Source organism: Aquarana catesbeiana, linkage group LG04, assembly GCF_042186555.1.
Source record: "Aquarana catesbeiana isolate 2022-GZ linkage group LG04, ASM4218655v1, whole genome shotgun sequence".
Classification (NCBI taxonomy): Eukaryota; Metazoa; Chordata; class Amphibia; order Anura; family Ranidae; genus Aquarana; species Aquarana catesbeiana.
Window position 1 is genome coordinate 268,964,636 of NC_133327.1, and position 20,325 is coordinate 268,984,960.

The following is a 20,325-nucleotide window of genomic DNA, read 5'->3' on the forward strand; positions in this document are numbered from 1 at the left end:
GGACTCCGAGATCCCTGTCTGTGCCGCCCATGGAGTCGGTACAGACCCTGCATCTGTGTGTAACCTGCTGCCTGTGACACCGTTTCATATGCAGCAGATAGCAAGTCTTGTAAGAGCCGTTCAGCGCGTGTGAAACTGTCAGGTAATATAACTACTTGCAGGGAAAAGATCAGCTGTGGGCAGGACCGAACAACTATTAAGCACAAGCCAATGGGATGATGACTGGTGAGGCACAACTGAAATCTGTTGATTTTAATGCCGCAAATAAAAAAGTGTAGCGCTAACTTACTAATCAATAACTTAACAATAATGGTGGAACCCTCTAATGTATGGTAATCTCAATAAACTTTAATATTACCACAATAGCGGTCTCTGTGATGCGTAACTATAATACACATCAAACTGAAATTAAAACATAAAAAATTAAACTTAGCAGGGATGGTGAAAACCCCTTCTATAGATATTTGCCATACAGATTAACTTCAAGTGCAATAATTACAGTGATATGTGATTTCATATGTAATACACTTCTAAAGATGAATAAGACATACATTTTTTTTAAACTTAGCAGGGATGGTGGAAACCCCTCTACAGATATTTGGAATACAAATTAACTTAAAGCGCAACAACGTTTTACTTGGGCTGTTCACACCATTATTAATCATTTTTTTATTTTTATTTTTTAGATTGTTGCACCTAATTATATACAGTGCCTTCATGAAGGCCAAGAAACACACCAGCCAGGTCAGGGATAAAGTTGTGGAGAAGTTTAAAGCAGGGTTATTTTATAAATAAAAAATATCCCAAGCATTGAACATCTCACTGAGCACTGTTCAATCCATCATTGGAAAATGGAAAGAGTATGGCACAATTGCAAACCTACCAAAACGTGGCCGTCCACCTAAACTGACAGGCTGGGCAAGGAGAGCATTCATCAGAGAAGCGGTCAAGAGGCCCATGGTAACTCTGGAGGAGCTGCAGAGATCCACAGCTCAGGTGGGAGAATCAGGCCTTTATGAAAAAGTGGCAAGAGGAAAGCCATTGTTGAAAAAAGCCATTGCAGTTTGCGAGAAGCCTTGTGGAGGACACAGCAAACGTGGAAGAAGGTGCTCTGGTCAGATGAGACCAACATTTAACTTTTGGCCTAAAAGCAAAACACTATGTGTGGCAGAAAACTAACACTGCACATCACCCTGAACACACTTTCCCCATCGTGATACGTGGTGGCAGCATCATGTTGTGGGGATGCTTTTCTTCAGCACGGACAGGGAAGCTGGTCAGGGTTGATAGGAAGATGGATGAAGCCAAATACAGGGCAATCTCAGAAGAAAACCTGTTATGTCCCATACACATGATTAGAAATTCCGTCAGAAAAAAACTTGGATGGTTTTTCCGACGGAATTCCGCCCAAGCATACACACGGTCACACAAGAGTTCTCTGAACTTTCGACCGTCAAGAACAATGCTTCCGAGCATGCATCAAATTGTTTCCCAGCATGCGTGATTTTGTGCGTCTGAATTGCATACAGACTAACGCATTTTTGGATAGGAACTTTTTCCTAATCCAAAAATAGAGAACCTGCTGTCAATCTTTTGCTGGCTGGAATTCTGCCAGCAAAAGTCCAATGGAGCATACACACGGTCGGAATTTCTGACCAAAAGCTCACATCCGACTTTTGCTGGCGGAATTTCTGATCGTGTGTATGGGGCATAAGTGTCTGCAAAAGACCTGAGACTGGGGCGGAGGTTCACCTTCCAGCAGGTCAACGATATACATACAGCCAGAGCTGCAATGCAATAGTTTAGATCAAAGCATATTCTTGTGTTAGAATGGCCCAAGTGAAAGGCCAGACCTAAATCCAATTGAGAATCTGTGGCAAGACTTGAAAATTGCTGTTCGCACATGCTCCCCATCCAATCTGACAGCTTGAGCTATTTTGCAAAGAATGGGCAAAAATGTCACTCTCTAGATGTGCAAAGCTGGTAGAGACATCCCCAAAAAGACTTGCAGCTGTAATTGCAGTGAAAGGGGGTTCTACAAAATGTTGACTCAGGGGGGCTGAATACAAATGCACATCACACTTTTCAGAAAATTATTTGTAAAAATGTTGAAAACCATTTATCATTTTCCTTCCGCTTCACAATTATATGCCACTTTGTGTTGATCTATCACATAAAATCCCAATAAAATACGATTACGTTTTTGGTTGTAACATGACAAAATGTGGAACATTTCAAGGGGTATGAATACTTTTTTAAGGCACTGTATACTGTATGTTCTTGTTACTATTATTATGTGAACTATTGCACTTGAAGTTAATTTTCCACCGCCCCTGCTAAGTTTAAAAAAATGTTTATGACTTATTCTCCTTTTGATGTGTATTACATGTGAAATCACATATCACTGGAATTATTGCACCATCCCTGCTTATTTTTTATGTCCTATTTTCAGTTTGATGTGTATTATATGTGAAGTTATGTATATCACAGAGACTGGTATTGTGGTAATATTGAAGTTTATTGAAATTTTCATACATTAGAGGGTTCCACAATTATTGTTAAGTTATTGGTTAATAAGGTAGCGCTGCACTTTTTTGTTTTTTTTCTCATGCCACCGTGTTGCTCATGTTACCGATGTAAAGCAGCATGTCCCAGCTCTCTCTGTGGTGCGGCTAGGGATGTGCTCATATACACCATACAAGCACTGAATGATGTTAGAAACACTGCAGGAGGAGAAATATTTCTAATACTGAATTACAGTAGAGTACAGTGTGTATAATATATAATTATGGGCATGTGTCTACAGTTCAGTAATTACTAAATAAAGCATGTAAGGGCAATATATTTATCTGCTGTTCTGGTTGGAGGGGGAGAAAATTAATGAAACTAGACTACAAAGAATCAACTAAACAGTTTGCATATGCATGCTTTACAATTATAAGAATTTCACCTCACTGTCTGTGTTGTGCTCAGTAGTGTGGCTGAGAATGAGGGGAGTGATTTAGGTTGAAGTGGGCAAGTTCAAATTTAACATGTACAGGCCTAATGTACCTACCCTCATTCACTGCAGTTCCCAAAGATTCATGGGAAATGTTGTTCTTTTTCCTGTAAAGAGAGCGGAGAGGATATGATGTAATCACTGTTGTAACAGCTCCTCCTTGGCAGAATAGATACTGCATTTTTTAATTACAGAGGACTTCCTGAAAATTCAATTAGACTTTTCTCTTCAATGGTATGGAATTTCACAAATGTAATAACTGTTTAGTATTTTGTGTAGGGGGTGTACTAATGGGGGATTTTCTTTGCTGATCTCTGAGTTCTGCTTTAAATATGTTCAATTGCCTGTTTAGTAATTCAAGCATTGCCATAATATGTCTAATTAATCTACTATCAAGTTGATTGTGGCCTTTTTTCTGTGTGCTATTATAGAATGGTAGCATACTAATGTTTGCTCAGTTGCACAGGTGTCAGTGGGGACTGTGCAGCTTAAAGATTTGGGGCAGAATAGAGAACCCATCATACCAAGCGGCTCCTGCGGGAGTAATCCTACACCTGTAACTGCTACATGTGCAGAAGAGCTTGTTCTTTTGAAAAACAGATGTACCGGATTGATCACCAGGTAAAAATAAAATTAAACAATTCTAAAAAAGGAAACAAATGCAGCCATCACATCTAAGGATTGGTAAGCTGCAATTTAATAAATGTTTGATTTTGGGTTTAATACTGCCTCAATTTGAGAAGAGCCCCACACATTCACTTGCTTGGGTTCTGTGACACGTAATCACTCTACTCTGTGTGTAGGTAGGGATGTGTCACAGAATTCACAGAGCCTGCCCTTTGAACTAGAGAGGTGCTGTGTGAGGAGATGTTTCAGGAGGTGGGGTCAGTAGAGGAATCGCATCTTGCAGGAAGCAACGTGCCATGGAATATGTAGTCCTTAGAAATTGAAAGCAAACAGCAGAGGAGAACCTGTAAAGCATCTGCTGTCTTAGGGCTCTCTATTCCATCCTGCTTCTCAGTCACCCTGGCTTTAACGGCATGGCAAGTCCAAATCTTAAGAGAGGGGTGTCTCTTGAGCCTGATATTCCTACTTTCGTACCTGGAAATCCTTTGCCTGGTGTGAACAGAGGCAATTCAATCCCCCCGATTATTTATTATTGGCCTTTATACAATCAGGTCTTGACAAGAACATGGCCTTGAACACTCTAAAAGGACAGATTTCAGCCTTGTCCATTCTTTTTTAAAGGCTTCTGGCTTCGCTCTCCCTTGTAAAAAGACTTTATTCAAGGTGTATCTCTCATAAAACCCTTCTTGCAGCACCCTCTGCTTTCTTGGGATCTCAGCTTCATTCTCTCTGCCCTGCAGAAACCACCCTTTGAAGCCATCAGGGGTATTCCCTTAGATGACCTCTCCTGCAAAGTAGCCTTTTTGGTTGCTATCGATATCAAACCTGTCAGATGTATTTCTGAATTGGCGTCTCTCTCATAAGGAGCTGTTCTTTATTCTTAACAATGGCAAGGTTGCCTTATGCCTGAGACATCCTCCTGTGCTATGACATGCCCATTCCACCAGATTGGGAGCTTCCTAGGCATTCAAGCACCAGGCCCCTGCAGGCCAGCTGTGTAAGGCCACTGCCTGGTCCTCTGTTCATTCCCTTTTAAAGTTTCATGAGGTGAGTGTGAGGGTGTCCAATCTTCAGGTGCAGTTTTTGGCTACATGGTTCTGGCAATGGCACGCTGAAACCAGGTCTTTTGACCCTTGTTGTTGGGCCTGTTGGCATAGTTCGGTTTGCTTAGTTGTTGCCTACCTTTCTCATTCATTGCTTGGGATTGTCTCAGGGGCTATGAATACTTTGCCTGTGTCCTGTACTGTATGATTAAGGTAAGATGATTTTTGATATACCAGTAAATTCTATATCTTGGAGTACAGTACAGAATACAGGCCATCCTCCCTTGCATTATATGGTTACTCTGCATTTTTTTGCCTCAAAACGAAGGCCACACAGAGCTGGGTAGGGTTATAAAGCAGGCGTACAGGGAGCAGTCCTCGGAAGCTTTGCCAGTGTCCAATCACCTGAATGTACAAGCCTAAAACCCAGGGTCTATGAATACTTTGTGTCCTCTACTGTACACCAAGATGTGGAATTTACGGGTAAGTTAAAATTACTTTTTTCATGGAAGATTATATTGGAAAGTTAATTATAACTATTGTTTGTATTGTAATTACAATGTTAATGTGAAAAATTAAAGTGTGTGCTGTGACCCTGGAACTCCTTTCAAAATTTCGCTTTGTGTCTGCTGGCATGACAGTTGCTTAGCATTTCTCTTTTTCATTCCTGTTTTCTACAATTGAAACTTTTTAGGTGAGCAGAGGTGTTTGCCTTCAATCAGTGTATGAATAGTGAAAACTATTTGGTACAAAATATCTATCACACAACTGGATTGTCCTTCGTTCAAAACTGAAAAACAAGTAAACCGTTGCGCTAACTTGTGTACTGATGAGGTAATGGAGAACGGTCCAGATAAACAGTCAGTTGTAATAGACCACGAACAATCTGAGGATAATGAACATCTTGCTGGGGACACACTGGGTAAGGTGATGGGGTGCTTGAAGCAGGAGTCAGCCACAGCATCCGCAAAAACATTTTAGAAAGAACCAGCCTCAGAACAGGAAAAACAATTGGCAGAGTGATGTCAGCATTAAAATTAATGTTATTAAAGATAAACAAACAAAAAAAGAAAAGCATCCACTTACAAGTTAAAAAAGGACATCTAGCCTAGGAAGGAAGCACATTCACCAGCAGCACCGGTTCATAAGTATTGCATATGTGAACTTATTCTCCCCCCCCCCCGCAGTGAGTCCAACCTCATTCCGGCTCTCTTTCTTGTCCCGGGAGAGGGTACTTGCCCCATCTTACCACTCTTGGACCCTTTTCCTTCTGTTTTCCCCTCACTCCTCTTCCCCTTGTCTTTTCTCTGTCTTCTGCCACCCCTCTCTCTGGTCCCCTCCCTTCTTCTTCCCCTCCCCCCTCTCTCCTTTCCCTTTTCTACTTTCTTGACCCTTCTGTTCTCTCCCCCCTCTCTTGTCTGTCATTGCTGATCATAACCTGCTGCTGTACACCCTGTCTGCCCTTACCCAGATTTATAACCTCAGTCCCATAGTTGCCAATGTTTCCTTTGATGACTTTCCATGCTAGGAATGCTAAAGAATGTTTAGCTCACTTTAGTGTCTGCCTTAATGTTCTCACAACAATGGTAACCATCTTCTCTGTGCACAATGTTGCTCTGATCATCTTCTTGGTTACAAATGTTCTTGTGTTTACACCACTCTGTGCCTGTTTCTTACCGGTAGCGGCAGTCTGGTTACCGTTGCTCGACGGATATTGAATTCTTTCTTTATAATTTCCAATGACCTGCCTTTATTTGTAAACTGTGACTTTTCTGTGTGCAATTGAGAAATAAAATAATTACAAAATAAGTGTAGTTAAGGAAGAGAGCCAGGAGCAGAGCACAAGCGCAGGAGGTACAGAGACGTGCAGTCAGGGGAGGCAGGTGAGGCAGAGCCTTACTTGCTATGAACATAAAATAAAAAAACACAACCTATGCTTCCAGAGATATGGGGCTCCTTGCACAACCTGTCAGAAGCTACATACAGAGCGGCCAGTTAAAATACAAGCTGGCCCACTCTGTTTGCAGCAGACTGAGGGGATGAGCTCACAGTACCTCTCCTCACTTCTTGTCAGAGGCACTGAGCTCAATAGACAGCTTGGAATCTTGGACCAATGGTAAATTACCATTGGCCCAAGCTGTCCAATAAAAATGCTGCAGTAAAGGCACGCCTCTCACAGCAGTGTCATAGAAGGGGACATGTGTCTAAAAGACAAATGCTCCCTTCCAGCTCAGCCCTCTTAACTAGAAGGAAAAAACCTGGGTTTATGGGTATAAGATTTACCCATAATCCTATGTTTTTCTCACACAGTTAAGAGGGAGAATGAGAATCTGCTGCTGTTGAAAAGGTACTGTTTTTTATCAAACTAAATCATATATTTATATGCTATATGTTATAACATAATAATTTATTATTTATCTATTTACTGTGAAATTACTGGTTGGAAGTTTTAACTTCAAACTTCAGTAATTTGTCCGTTAAGCCACCTGCTTGAGTACAGTTTTTGAAAATATAGTAAATTACCTTAAAAACAATATATAATAATTATTTGTATATTACTTATGGTAATTAACCCCTTGCCACCCAGGCCAATTCTGACACTTCTCTCCTACATGTAAAAATCATCTTTTTTTTTATTTTGCTAGAAAATTACTCAGAATCCCCAAACATCATATATATATTTTAAGAAGACACCCTAGAGAATAAAATAGTAGATGTTGCAACTTTTTATGTCGCACGGTATTTACGCAGCAATTTTTCAAACGCTTTTTTTTCTTGGGAAAGAAAGTGTTTCATGAATAAAAAAAGAAAAACACTAAAGTTAGCCCAATTTTTTTTGTATAATGTGAAAGATGATCTTACTCCAAGTAAATAGACACCTAACATGTTACGCTTTAAAATTGCACACCACTTGTGGAATGGTGCCAAACTTCTGTACTTAAAAATCTCCATGTGCGTCGCTGTAACATTTTTTACAGGTTACATATTTAGAGTTACAGAGGAGGTCTAGTACTAGAATTTTTGCTCTCGCTCTAATGATCGCAACGTATGTAACCCATGTGTATCTGGGACTGATACTAGCCAGTGCCTTTACCAGCCACTGTCCCTGACACAGACATACAGCACTCTGCACTGCGAGCACAGCTGCCTGGAACAGGGAACCACAGGGATAAAAAGGCAACACATTTTACAGCTAAAATGCTTCTTTCTTAAGCCTGAACACCAGCATACAAGGAGAAGACTTAAAAACATATTTGGTGGGAGCAACGGGAATGACAGATGTGGTAAGAGGGGAAAAAATTAGTGTATTGGTAGAAAAAAACATCAAAAATGGGAAAAAAAGAAATACATATGAATATGGGACAACACCAAACAAAATATATTATTAAATAGGAGAATGTTAAAAAATGATGTGTATCCTGGATCTTTGATTACCTGTATACGGTAATAGGAATAGCACTACTCCAAAGGAACCACCAGAGGTAGTAAGAGTACTGAAAGACATACTTGTACACATTGTAACAAATGAGAGAGAAGAAGAAACAATCAATAATGGATACAATTAAAAAAGAAACAATATGACAACTCAGAATACTATGAACAAAAACAATATGCAAATCTTGATGTCAATAAAAAAATGGATAAATAAAAAGCCACACCTATCAAAAATAGGCAAGAGTATAAGACCAAAGTCATACCAATAAATAAATGATGTATAAGTGAATAGATGGAAAGCATCACTATCAAAGTTGAGTAAATAATAGATAATAAATAATAAGCCAAAAAGCTTAAAAATTATTTTAGACGTACATGAGAACTAAATTAACATTATGTATATAAACAGTATATGGGTAAAAATATTCAATAAAAACTGCACAAAAAACATAGCTAAAGGGCAGGAAGCTTTGTATATATCTATATGTGTTCACAGCATCCAATTTATAATGTAGAAAGGAGCTCAAAGCTTTCGTTTAAACCACTGGGAGATAATGTAGATTTAGTTTATAAATCCAGAACATTTCCCTCTCACAGAGCTTACAAAGGGGATAGCTTCCAACATCCACACCTTTAGACCTATTTGGAACAAGAAAATGTCTATGGACACTATAATCATCCTTACATGTTCTGTTCTATGAAGTTTCTATGCGGACTAAATCAGCTATGGAGGGCCCTATTGGTTCACCACACATAGGGCAAGTGAGACAATGGACAAGATCCATGTCTTTGTGGACCTTGCTTTGTGCACTGGTGTGCAGTCATGTTGGAACAGGAAGGGGCCATCCCCAAACTGACCCCACAAAGTTGGGAGCATGAAATTGTCCAAAATGTCTTGGTATGCTGACACCTTAAGAGTTCCCTTCACTGGAACTAAGGGGCCAAGCCAACCCCTGAAAAACAACCCCACACCATAAACCTCCTCCACTAAATGATTTGGACCAGTACACAAAGCAAGATCCATAAAGACATGGATGAGCGAGTTTGGGGTGGAGGAACTTGACTGGCCTGCACCTCAACCCGATAGAACACCTTTGGGATGAATTCGAGCGGAGATTGAACTAGGCCTTCTAGTCCAACATCAGAGCCTGACCTCACAAATGGACTTCTAAAAGAACAGTCAAACATTCCCATAGACACACTCCTAACTAAACCTTGTGGGCAGCCTTCCCAGAAGAGTTGAAGTTGTTACAGCTTCAAAGGGTGGGCAAATTCAATATCGAACCCTACAGACTAGGATGCCATTAAAGTTCATGTGCGTGTAAAGGCAGGCATCCCAATACTGTTTACAATGTAGCGTACAGTAGTTCCAACGGTCTAATGCCTGTGAGGTCTCTCACCAGCAACATCTCCCTGGGTTCTTCTGGTTGTCAGTCTTAGGTTGTTTTGACTGGCTGGTGTGGCATGACATCATTCCTGCCCAAAAATGCAGTCATACACATTCGCAGCTCAGTGTACATTCTGCAGAGGACTGCGAACAGGCATGTACATGTACTTTATTACAGAAGAGACATTGCATTTCTTTTCTGCAATAAAGAAAGCCTGCCTATTTACAATTTTTAGTCTTTACATTTAGCTCTACTTTAATATAACCCCTAGATACCAAAAACCATATACACAAGGTCTGACTACAAGGCAGTAGGAAGGGAAGATCATCTTGACTAGGGAAGAGCCGAACACCCCCCTGTTCGGTTCGCACCATAACATGCGAACAGGAAAAAAGTTTGTTCAAACACGCGAACACCGTTAAAGTCTATGGGACACGAACATGAATAATCAAAAGTGCAAATTTTAAAGGCTTATATACAAGTTATTGCCATAAAAAGTGTTTGGGGACCTGGGTCCTGCCCCAGGGGACATGTATCAATGCAAAAAAAAGTTTTAAAAATGGCCGTTTTTTCAGGAGCAGTGATTTTAATAATGCTTAAAGTCAAACAATAAAAGTGTAATATCCCTTTAAATTTCGTAGCTGGGGGGTTTCTATAGTATGCCTGTAACAGTCTGACAGCAAAATGACATTTCAAAGAAAAAAAGACATTTAGGAAGACAGGAGGCGGAGTCTAGCGGAGCAGACATGCATTGTTAGAGCTCCGCACCGCTGAGGAGAGAAGAGAAGGACAAAGCGGAGCCTGCAGGCTCAAAAGGTATCCATTTGAACCTTTTTGCCCCAGGGAACAAACTGTGAAAGTTTGGGCAGGAAATATGGTACTGGGAGGAAGCCGTGGCAGAAATAAAAATCACCTCACAAAGAGCTCACAGGCACTCACTGCAACTAAAGCAGCTCCAGTCCCCTCACAATATACAGCATCAGGGCGCTCTCACAGACAGAAAATGTCACCGCAAGACTCTCCATTTGAGTCAGATACAGAACAAATCCTCTCACAAACTTCTCCACAAGCCTCCTCAGCATCCCCAGTAATATTATTACAATTTGAAAAGATGCTTCATAAGGCTTTAAAACAAACCTCAGACCAAATAACAAACAGCCTAACCAAAGAAATAAGAGAGCTGGGAAACCGCACTGCAACAGAATTGGAACAATTAAAAGAAGAGAATTTAATACTTCAAACTAAGCTCGAAGATTACGAAAATAGAGCCAGACGTTCAAACTTGCGCATAAGGGGAATACCTGAAACTGTGACAGACCTGCAATCTACTATTACTGCTCTATTACAAGAACTGAAGCCAGATATCCCTATTGAACGTTTAGAACTGGACAGAGTACACAGAGCCCTCACAGCCAAAAAGAAAGATGGACCCCCACGTGATATAATCACAAAATTTCATTATTACAGAACGAAAGAACAAATACTAATTGCTGCAAGAGAAAAAAAGGAACTTAATTTTCAAGGACACAATTATCAAATTTTTGCTGACCTATCCCAACTTACTATTACTAAAAGACGATCCATGAAACCCCAACTAATGGAACTGCAACGCCACAACATTATGTATCAATGGGGCTTCCCCTTTTCAGTCAGATTTAACTACCAAGGTACAATTTACAGAAGCAGATCAGCAGATGAACTACAACAAACCCTTTTAAAATTAAATCTGACAGAACCCACAAGCAGCAACACTCCCACACGCAGAATGGCATCATCTTCACCTTCAGGCAGCACCCAGAAAATTTCAGAACAAAATGGGAATCATCATTCTCACAAAAGAGGCCGTTATGCCACATCATCCATGGACCAAGAAGATTCAATGGACTGACATCCTAATTCCTGATATCTCTTCATTTATTATACTAAGATATGGTTCTCTATAAAAAACCTGTATTTATAACTGAATGTAACTGCATTCTGATAGTCACACACTGTATGGGATCAAGTTACATTCCAGTTATATTTCTTATTACTTCTGATTCACATAGCCTTAGAATTTATAAGTGAAATAAGGAAATTCTTGTTCAGTTATATATTTTCAGGTAATAACAATAGATTTATTACTTTTTAGGACAAATATGTTCAATAATCCAGAAGTAATGGAAGCTTTTTCTTTCTTTTCTTAAAACAAATATATTAGTACCTAACTAGTTCCTAGAACTATGTTTTTGTTTATTCTAATCTGAAGCAATACAACCTCAATTTTATGAGTTAACATATCTAAACAGTTACATATGAATAAAATATGTCATTGTTTACTCTAAAAGGGTTAAAATCCCAAAATAATTCAAACTATCTTCATCAATACCAAAGTTATTAACAGTACCTTTCTAACTGAATTATTTAGCCTAGGGCAAGACTAACCATATACGACCACCCTGGAATAAATAATTTCAACAAAAACTATATTCTGCACTCCAATTAATGAATCATCATTTTGATGTCTTTTGACATAGCACTTCTCTCCTGTAAGCGGAAGATCCGTGTACCCCCATTAGCCCTCCTCATTCTCCCAACCATATTATGTGGGAGTGTGACGAAGGCACTTATTCCCCTGAGAGAGATATTCTCTTTCACGGGTAAATTGTGATTACTTGCAAAAAATAATTTATACAATGTATCATCTAATCTCATATGTTTTTTGTTTACTCTTTACTCCAGAATTCACTGTTTTTTTTTCTATCTTTTCATCTCTTCAGTCCACACAGGTTGATCTGCGCAGTCAGCTCTGCATAACAAAAAGTAAGTCAAAACTATTTGATCTGTTGCCATGGCACCACTGAATATACTTTCCCTGAATGTTCAGGGAATAAATGTCCCTCAAAAAAGGACCAAAGCCTTCCGTACTTTCCATAACAAGAAGGCTCACATAGTATGCCTCCAAGAAACGCACCAAAGATTCTACTCCAAAATATATTTCTCCTTTTTATCAACAAATTTACACGGCTTCTGCCTGTACTAAACAAAGGGGTACTCTAATTGCATTTCACCGATCCACACCATTCACCTTATCATCAGAAATTAAAGACCCAGAAGGTAGATACCTGATACTCATGGGTTATATAATGGATACAGCAATCACGGTGATTTCCTACTACGCTCCTAACAAACAACCTACACCATTCCTCTCACATATATTACAAGTGATTAATACACACAAAATATTAACAGTGATAATGTGTGGGGATTCGAACCAGGTCCTCCTCCCATTTCTAGATAAATCACCTTTTACACCATCCAAAATAACCTCTAGATTACCTTTTTCTCAACTTCTTTCCAAATACAATCTGGTAGATTCGTGGAGAGAAAGTAACCCAATGAAAAAGAAATTCACTTATTTCTCGCACCCTCATCAAACCTTCACGAGAATAGATCATATTTTCCTAACAATAGGAATGATACCAGAAATTATTGCATCAGATATAATTCCGATTCCGTGGTCTGACCATAATGCAGTATACACTACTATAGCCTCAGCCATACCAAAAGCACATGACCCAACGTGGTACTTACCGGACATAATGCTCAAACACCCACTACATCAGATGGCCATTGAACAAGCTTTAAAGGAATACATATCAATTAATAATACAACAGACATTTCCCCAATAACACTGTGGGAAGCTCATAAGCCTGTCTTGCGTGGTACAATACAAAGACAAATGGCACTATTTAAACGGGAACGCAAAAATCTAGCAAAAAAACTAGAACTCAATTTTAATGCAGCCTACATATCATTCCAAGATAATCCATCTCAAAGTACAAAATCTCATCTGGAAAAATCTAGATTGGAATACGATCTATTTCTCACTGAGTCAGTTGATAAATCCCTCAAACGCTCCAAACACAATTTCTACATGAATACAAACAAACCAGGTACATATTTGGCTCGGGCATTAAATTCAACTAACAAATCTTTCAAACCAATACGTTTGAAATTATCAAAAAATGTTTATACTTGTAATCCAGTTAAAATAGTCCATAAATTTCACTCACATCTTGCAACTTTATACAAGACAAACAATGAATTTAATCCTACAGAGGCTGAATCCTTCTTCTCAAAAATAACCTTACCTGAGTTGTCTCAGAATCAAAAAAGCAGTTTGGATGAGCCTATAACTATAGAGGAAGTTGCTAACGCCATAAAAGACCTAAAACTTAACAAAAGACCAGGCCCAGACGGCTACTCGGCTTTATACTATAAAACATTCTCAGAAATACTCTCTCCCATTCTCACTGAAACTTTTAACAAACTTCTAGAAGGACATTCTTTTCGGCAAGAAACACTAATGGCAATTGTTTGTATGATCCCAAAACTCCTTTCTGATGATACTTCCTGTGTGAATTATCGGCCTATCTCTCTGTTAAACCTTGATATTAAATTATTAGCAAAAATAATAGCAAAACGCCTCAATAGCATTATAGGAAAATTAATACATAGAGATCAAGTAGGCTTCATGCCAAATAGACAGGCAGGCGATAATATACGCAGGGCAGTGTTATTGGCACATATTGCTAAAAAACGGAAAATCCCTTTATGTTTTCTATCTCTCGATATTAAGAGGGCATTTGACACAGTATCCTGGCAATATATGCAATATTCATTACAAAAATGGGGTTTTGGACCCCACTTTTTAACATGGATCAAAGCATTATATAATAAACCCAAAGCCTATATAAAATATGCTGGATACAAATCTGATGCCTTTAATATCGAAAGAGGTACCCGACAGGGTTGCCCATTATCTCCCTTATTATTTGCCCTTATACTCGAACCCATGACCCAATACATCAGAACAAACCAAACTATAACTGGCATTGAAGTAGGAGGTATTACATACAAATTATGTATATTTGCAGACGATATATTACTTTTTCTATCATCACCACAGGTCTCTGGTCCTAACTTAATACCAGCTCTTGATGGATTTGCAGCCTTATCCGGCCTTATGATTAATCCTAAGAAATGCCTAGTGCTTAATATTTCGCTCACAAACATGGAATTGATCCCGGTTAGGGCTGCACTCCCATTCACATGGGCAGAAAAATCAATCCCATATCTTGGAATTCATTTAACAGCATCTCATTCTGACTTATTCTCAACCAATTATCCTCCTGTATTAAGACAGATCACAAATCTAATAAAACAATGGTCACAACTTCCTTTATCCTGGATAGGGAAGATTAATGCAATCAAAATGACTATTCTACCCAAATTGCTTTATCTATTCAGAGTCCTCCCTATTCCAATTCCTTCCTATTTTTTGAGAATAGTACAAAAAAGAGCAACTTCGTTTATATGGGGCTCTTCTAAACCACGTATACCTATACACACACTACATCTTCCCAAAAATAAAGGAGGCCTGGGATACCCTAATTTTACTAACTACTACAGAGCAGCACATTTGGCCAGTCTGTCCAAATACCATGCAAAACAGGAAATCCCATTATGGGTATTTATAGAGGCTTCAGAAAATGACCCTCTATTAATATCAAACTTGTTATGGCTTGATCCTAAAGACCGCTTTAAAATTCATAACCCCATAACTAAACACTTCTTATCTCTCTGGGATAAACTAAAAACCAAATATCAGTTACAATCTCCACACAATCCTCTCCTTTCTTTTATCAGAAATCCGGCCTTTTATCTGGCATGGATCTACCCAAATTCTTTTAAAGCTTGGACAACATCAGGCATTCAGACACTAAATGACTTCATAGCATCTAAATCATTCCTTTCATTCCCATCGCTTAGAGAAAAATATGATCTACCAAACTCTGAGATATTTAGATATCTCCAAATCAAAAATTTCTATACACCATTCCTAAAGGGGGATACACCATTATCCCAATTATCCATTTTTGAATCAATCTGTACAAAAGATCCATTTGCTAAAGCTACAATTTCATCACTTTATAATCAATTATATGGAGTAGCAAATCTTAATAGACCCTCTTACGTTCAGAGGTGAGAGGAGGACCTGGGACGAACTTTAGAAGACACGGACTGGTCTAACATATGGCTCACATCTAAGTCATCTTCACCCAACATCTTAGCACTGGAGACAAATTATAAAGTCCTAACTCGCTGGTACCTTGTACCCGCTAGAGTGGCAAAATATTCACCTAATACCTCAGCTCTTTGTTTTCGAGGATGCCCAGAAATAGGCACACATTTACACATATGGTGGACGTGCCCAGTAATCCAAACCTTCTGGAAGGAAGTCTTCGTGATTGCATCTAAAATATTTAAAAAAATAATACAACCAGATCCATATATAACTTTACTTAATCTAAAACCGGAATGGTTAACACTCTCTCAATTCAAACTTATGATAAAACTAATAACGGCTGCAAAACAAACAGTGGCCAAGGCATGGAAATCTCCTACGTTGGTACTAGCAGAAACAATTCACAGAATGAATAATACAATGTCCCATGCTAAGATGGTAGCCATCGATCAAAATCAAATTCCAAAATTTGAAAAACTTTGGCATCCTTGGATAAAACAACAGTTCCTGTCAAATTTCAATGACTCTGTCCTGTTGCCATGGTAAAGGATTAAATGACTTACAGAGACACCCATTCTAAGGCTTCAAAGAGAACTAAAAAGAATAATAAACTGACGAGCGGGACAACCTTGTGGACCATACCTCTGCCTTTCTACCCTTTTTCTTCTTTCTCTTTCCTTTTCTCCACCTTACGATTAAAGCTCATTATCAGAATTTATTTGACCTATATACACTCTACCTGTAAACAATATGTATAGTAGGTATAAATCATTTAAATATCTACAAAAGTAACTAAGGAAATGATATATATCTTTAATTTAGGTTTACGTGAACCCAATGTTTAATATTTGAAATTTCATGATATTTACCTATATAATCCCTACTGTAAAACAATGAGCTTACTTTATAGATCCTTGTAAACTTACTTTATGTATCTTTATAATATAGTATACTCAATAAACTTCTTTTGACAAGGAAAAAAAGACATTTAAAACTACTCGTGGCTATTGCATTGCCGGTCCGACAATACACATAAAAGTTCATTGATAAAAACGGCATGGGAATTCCCCACAGGGGAACCCCGAACCAAAATTTAAAAAAAAAATGACGTGGGGGTCCCCCTAAATTCCATACCAGACCCTTCAGGTCTAGTATGGATTTTAAGGGGAACCCTGTGCCAAAATAAAAAAAAAAAAAACGGCGTGGGGTCCCCCCAAAAATCCATACCAGACCCTTATCCGAGCACACAACCTGGCAGGCCACAGGAAAAGAGGGGGGAGAGAGAGAGACCGCCCCCCCCTCCTGAACTGTACCAGGCCACATGCCCTCAACATTGGGAGGGTGCTTTGGGGTAGCCCTCCAAAACACCTTATCCCCATGATGATGAGGACAAGGGCCTCATTCCCACAACCCACCGGTGGTTGTGGGGGTCTGCGGGCAGGGGGGCTTATCGGAATCTGGAAGCCCCCTCCTCCTCCTCCTCCTCCTCCTAAGCATTATTAAAATCACTGCTCCTGAAAAAACGGCCGTTTTTAAAACTTTTTTTGGCATTGATCCATGTCCCCTGGGGCAGGACTCAGGTCCCCAAACACTTTTTATGACAATAACTTGCATATAAGCCTTTAAAATTAGCACTTTTTATTTCTCCCATAGACTTTTAAAGGGTGTTCCGTGGCATTCGAATTTGCCGCGAACACCCCAAATTGTTCGCTGTTCGGGGGAACTTGCGAACAGCCGACGTTCGAGTCGAACATGAGTTCGACTCGAACTCGAAGCTCATCCCTAATCTTGACAGATGTTGAAAGCATAAGAAGATATACTGAAGCTGTGGCAGAAATAATTGAGGTCAGTCACCGGCTCTCTGCTCTGCCCCTCCAATGCTCACTGGAGCGCTGGGCTGTGGAGGGGGCAGGTGCAGCTGGCTCATGCTCTCAGTGGTACATTGAGAGGCTGAACCAGCTGCTGGTCAGGCATCTGGGTGGATCCTGATATGGAATCTCTCCAGAGTCTGGACTAGTTGAGTGATGTCAGCCAATAGTGAACTTTAGCCCAGTGTCGGCTGAATACAAATCACAGGAGTGCAGAAATAAATACACTCTTGTGACCCACAGGAGAAGTAGGGCCAAAAGAGCTTTGGCCCTACTTCTCTGTTAAGACCTGTAAGTTGCGAAGTAGGGCCTCTATGGATCAGACCTGTTTTTCCGGCACATCCCACAGATGCTTGATTGGATTGAAATCTGGAAAGTTTGGAGACCAAGTCAACACCTAATTAGCCACTGGATTGCTTTTACAAGTGTCAGGAGGGGATGTCCTCCTCCCTCCCATGGCTCTCCCGGGCTCTCCCTCCTGTAACATGTAACGGCTTTTAAAGCACCATCTATGGATAATAAAATGTACGTAGTTTGTCGCCATTGTATGGGCGTGTGCAATTTTAAAGATTGATATGTTTGGTATCTATTTTCATCATCTTTTATATTTTACTAAACAACTGGGTAATATATTGTGTTTTTGTGCATTCAAATTTATTAAAGTGTATTTGAAAAACTGCTAGGCAAATACTGTGTGACATAAAATTTGCAACACCACTATTTTAATCTCTAGGGCCTCTACTTTAAAAAATATATAGTGTTTATAGTGTTTGTGCGGGTTCTGTGTAATGTTCTAGCAAAAAAAAAATATTTTCACATGTAAATGTAGCAAGGTCCCAGGCCTCCTTCGGTCTAATGAGAACCTCCAGGGCCAGAGATAGCTGACATCCTTCTGTATACGGTGGGTTGTGAGGCATGGTGGGTGAAAAGCAGTTTGATTCGTTGGGCGCCAGACACTTCTTGAATACAAAAGAAATTTTATTTCTCTTAACAGAACTTTGGGAGAGAGGGTTAGGGCCAGGACACTCTTTGGTAGTTGGAAGATTAATTGGCAGACACCGAGACTTCAACAGGACAGCCATGCAGGGAAAGGCATCCAGCAAGACACATCTGCATGTGTAGAAATGCTGTCTCCTATGGCAACAGTCTTTAACAGTTCCTAACACAAAGTGCAACAGTTCCTTCACTTCCTCTACAATCACTTTTTGTAGTTCTTCAGCCCACTGAGCTCCCAGTCTCTCACTGGACTAGTTGATTCACTGCCACTGAATCCCTTCCACTGAATCCCTTGAGCTCCTCCAATCTTCACGGTAGTATTTTCCTCAAGTGTCACCCCCGCCTCTCTGCTGGGTCCCTAGCTTGGCACTCAAGATACTTCTCAAGCTTCACCCCACTGGCCTGCTCGGTCCCTGGCTTGACAAACAAGGCTTCCCTGCAAGCATCACCTCCACTGGCTGGGTACCTGGCTTGATACCCGCTGAAGTTTCCGGATTCTTCACCGTCCCCGGTTGGTGAGAATACTGCTCTGGTACTTGCTTCAGCTACTCACTGTGGTCCCTGGTAATAAGGTGGTTGGCCCCTTAGTGGCGACAGCTTCCCCTCTACCTCCAACCACGACAGGTTCTGGTTGGACTGCAAGCCGCAATCCCAACCCTGTGCTGCTCTCTCTTGCTTCTAGATAGGCCCTCAGACAGCCTAGCAGCCAGATGTGCCCGGTATAGGTCCAATCTCCGGTCTAGCAGCCAGCGCAATACAACACATGTCCACCCAGACAGCCGTCCAGGTGGCACAGAACACTGATCACCTGACTCCACCCAAATATATAGGTTCTCCCAGCAGCTCAAGGGATTCAAGAAAACCCCTGCCTATTGGCTGAGATACCCCATTGTCAGGGTTGAGTTCACCTTCTAGTGGCACTGGGGTTCATTGGGCTGATGGCTGCAGTTCCAGTGTCCACCAGCAGGTGTCTCCCAGAAGCCAGCAGGTTCTGATCAGCCGCACCTGGCTCCAGTTGCCAGGTGGACATTTTTTTTTAAATATTTTTATTTCAATTTTTAGACACAAACACATACACCAAACAAGTAAGTGCTTAACAGTACATCTGTGAGACCACTGTGTGGTATAACATTACATTTCTCTAGGTGTGAGTTGAATGAAACAAAACAAAACAACAAGAGTTACTGGGTTCGCCTCTCAGTCACCTGAAGCGGCTGCTCTTAACCGGACACATTGCCCGCCAGCCCATACACTTAGGAATAAATATGTACATACAGGTAGATACACACATCATGCAGTCCCTCCCCTTGTTCATAAGGCCGTTCTTGGTTCAGCCAACCATGTACGCCATATCTTATCATATTTCATGGGGCATCCTCTGTTCAAGTACGTGTCCTTATGTAATGGAAGGCTGTCATTAACTAAAAGTTTCCATTGAACTAGAGACAGTGCAGAGGGTTTTTTTCCAGTGCATAGCGATGTTTTTCCGGGCATAGAAGAGTAGCAACCCAATCGATGTCCTTTTTGCAACAGTCGGTATTATGGTTTCTATCAACCCCAAGAGACATACCTCCATTTTCTGCCAGGTGGATATTTAAGGCTGCTCCTCCCTACCCCCAGGACGTCACTATCCTGTCTGACCACCTCCTTGCTACCAGATTGTGCCTGATACCTATCCTGAACCTCCCTGTGTCCTGATCCATCCTGCACCCCTTTGCCTTGCTCCCTGCTCTTGTACCTAGTTGTGTTTCCCTTCCTTGCATCCCTGTTACCTTTGTCCCTTATATTGTAGATATTGTATATAGATAGTAGTTAGGTTCATTAGTTATGTTTGTTCTTGTTTGCTGGAGTGGTTTATGTTTTCACTGGTTGCTGTGTATGTTTATTGGTGTGTGTTCA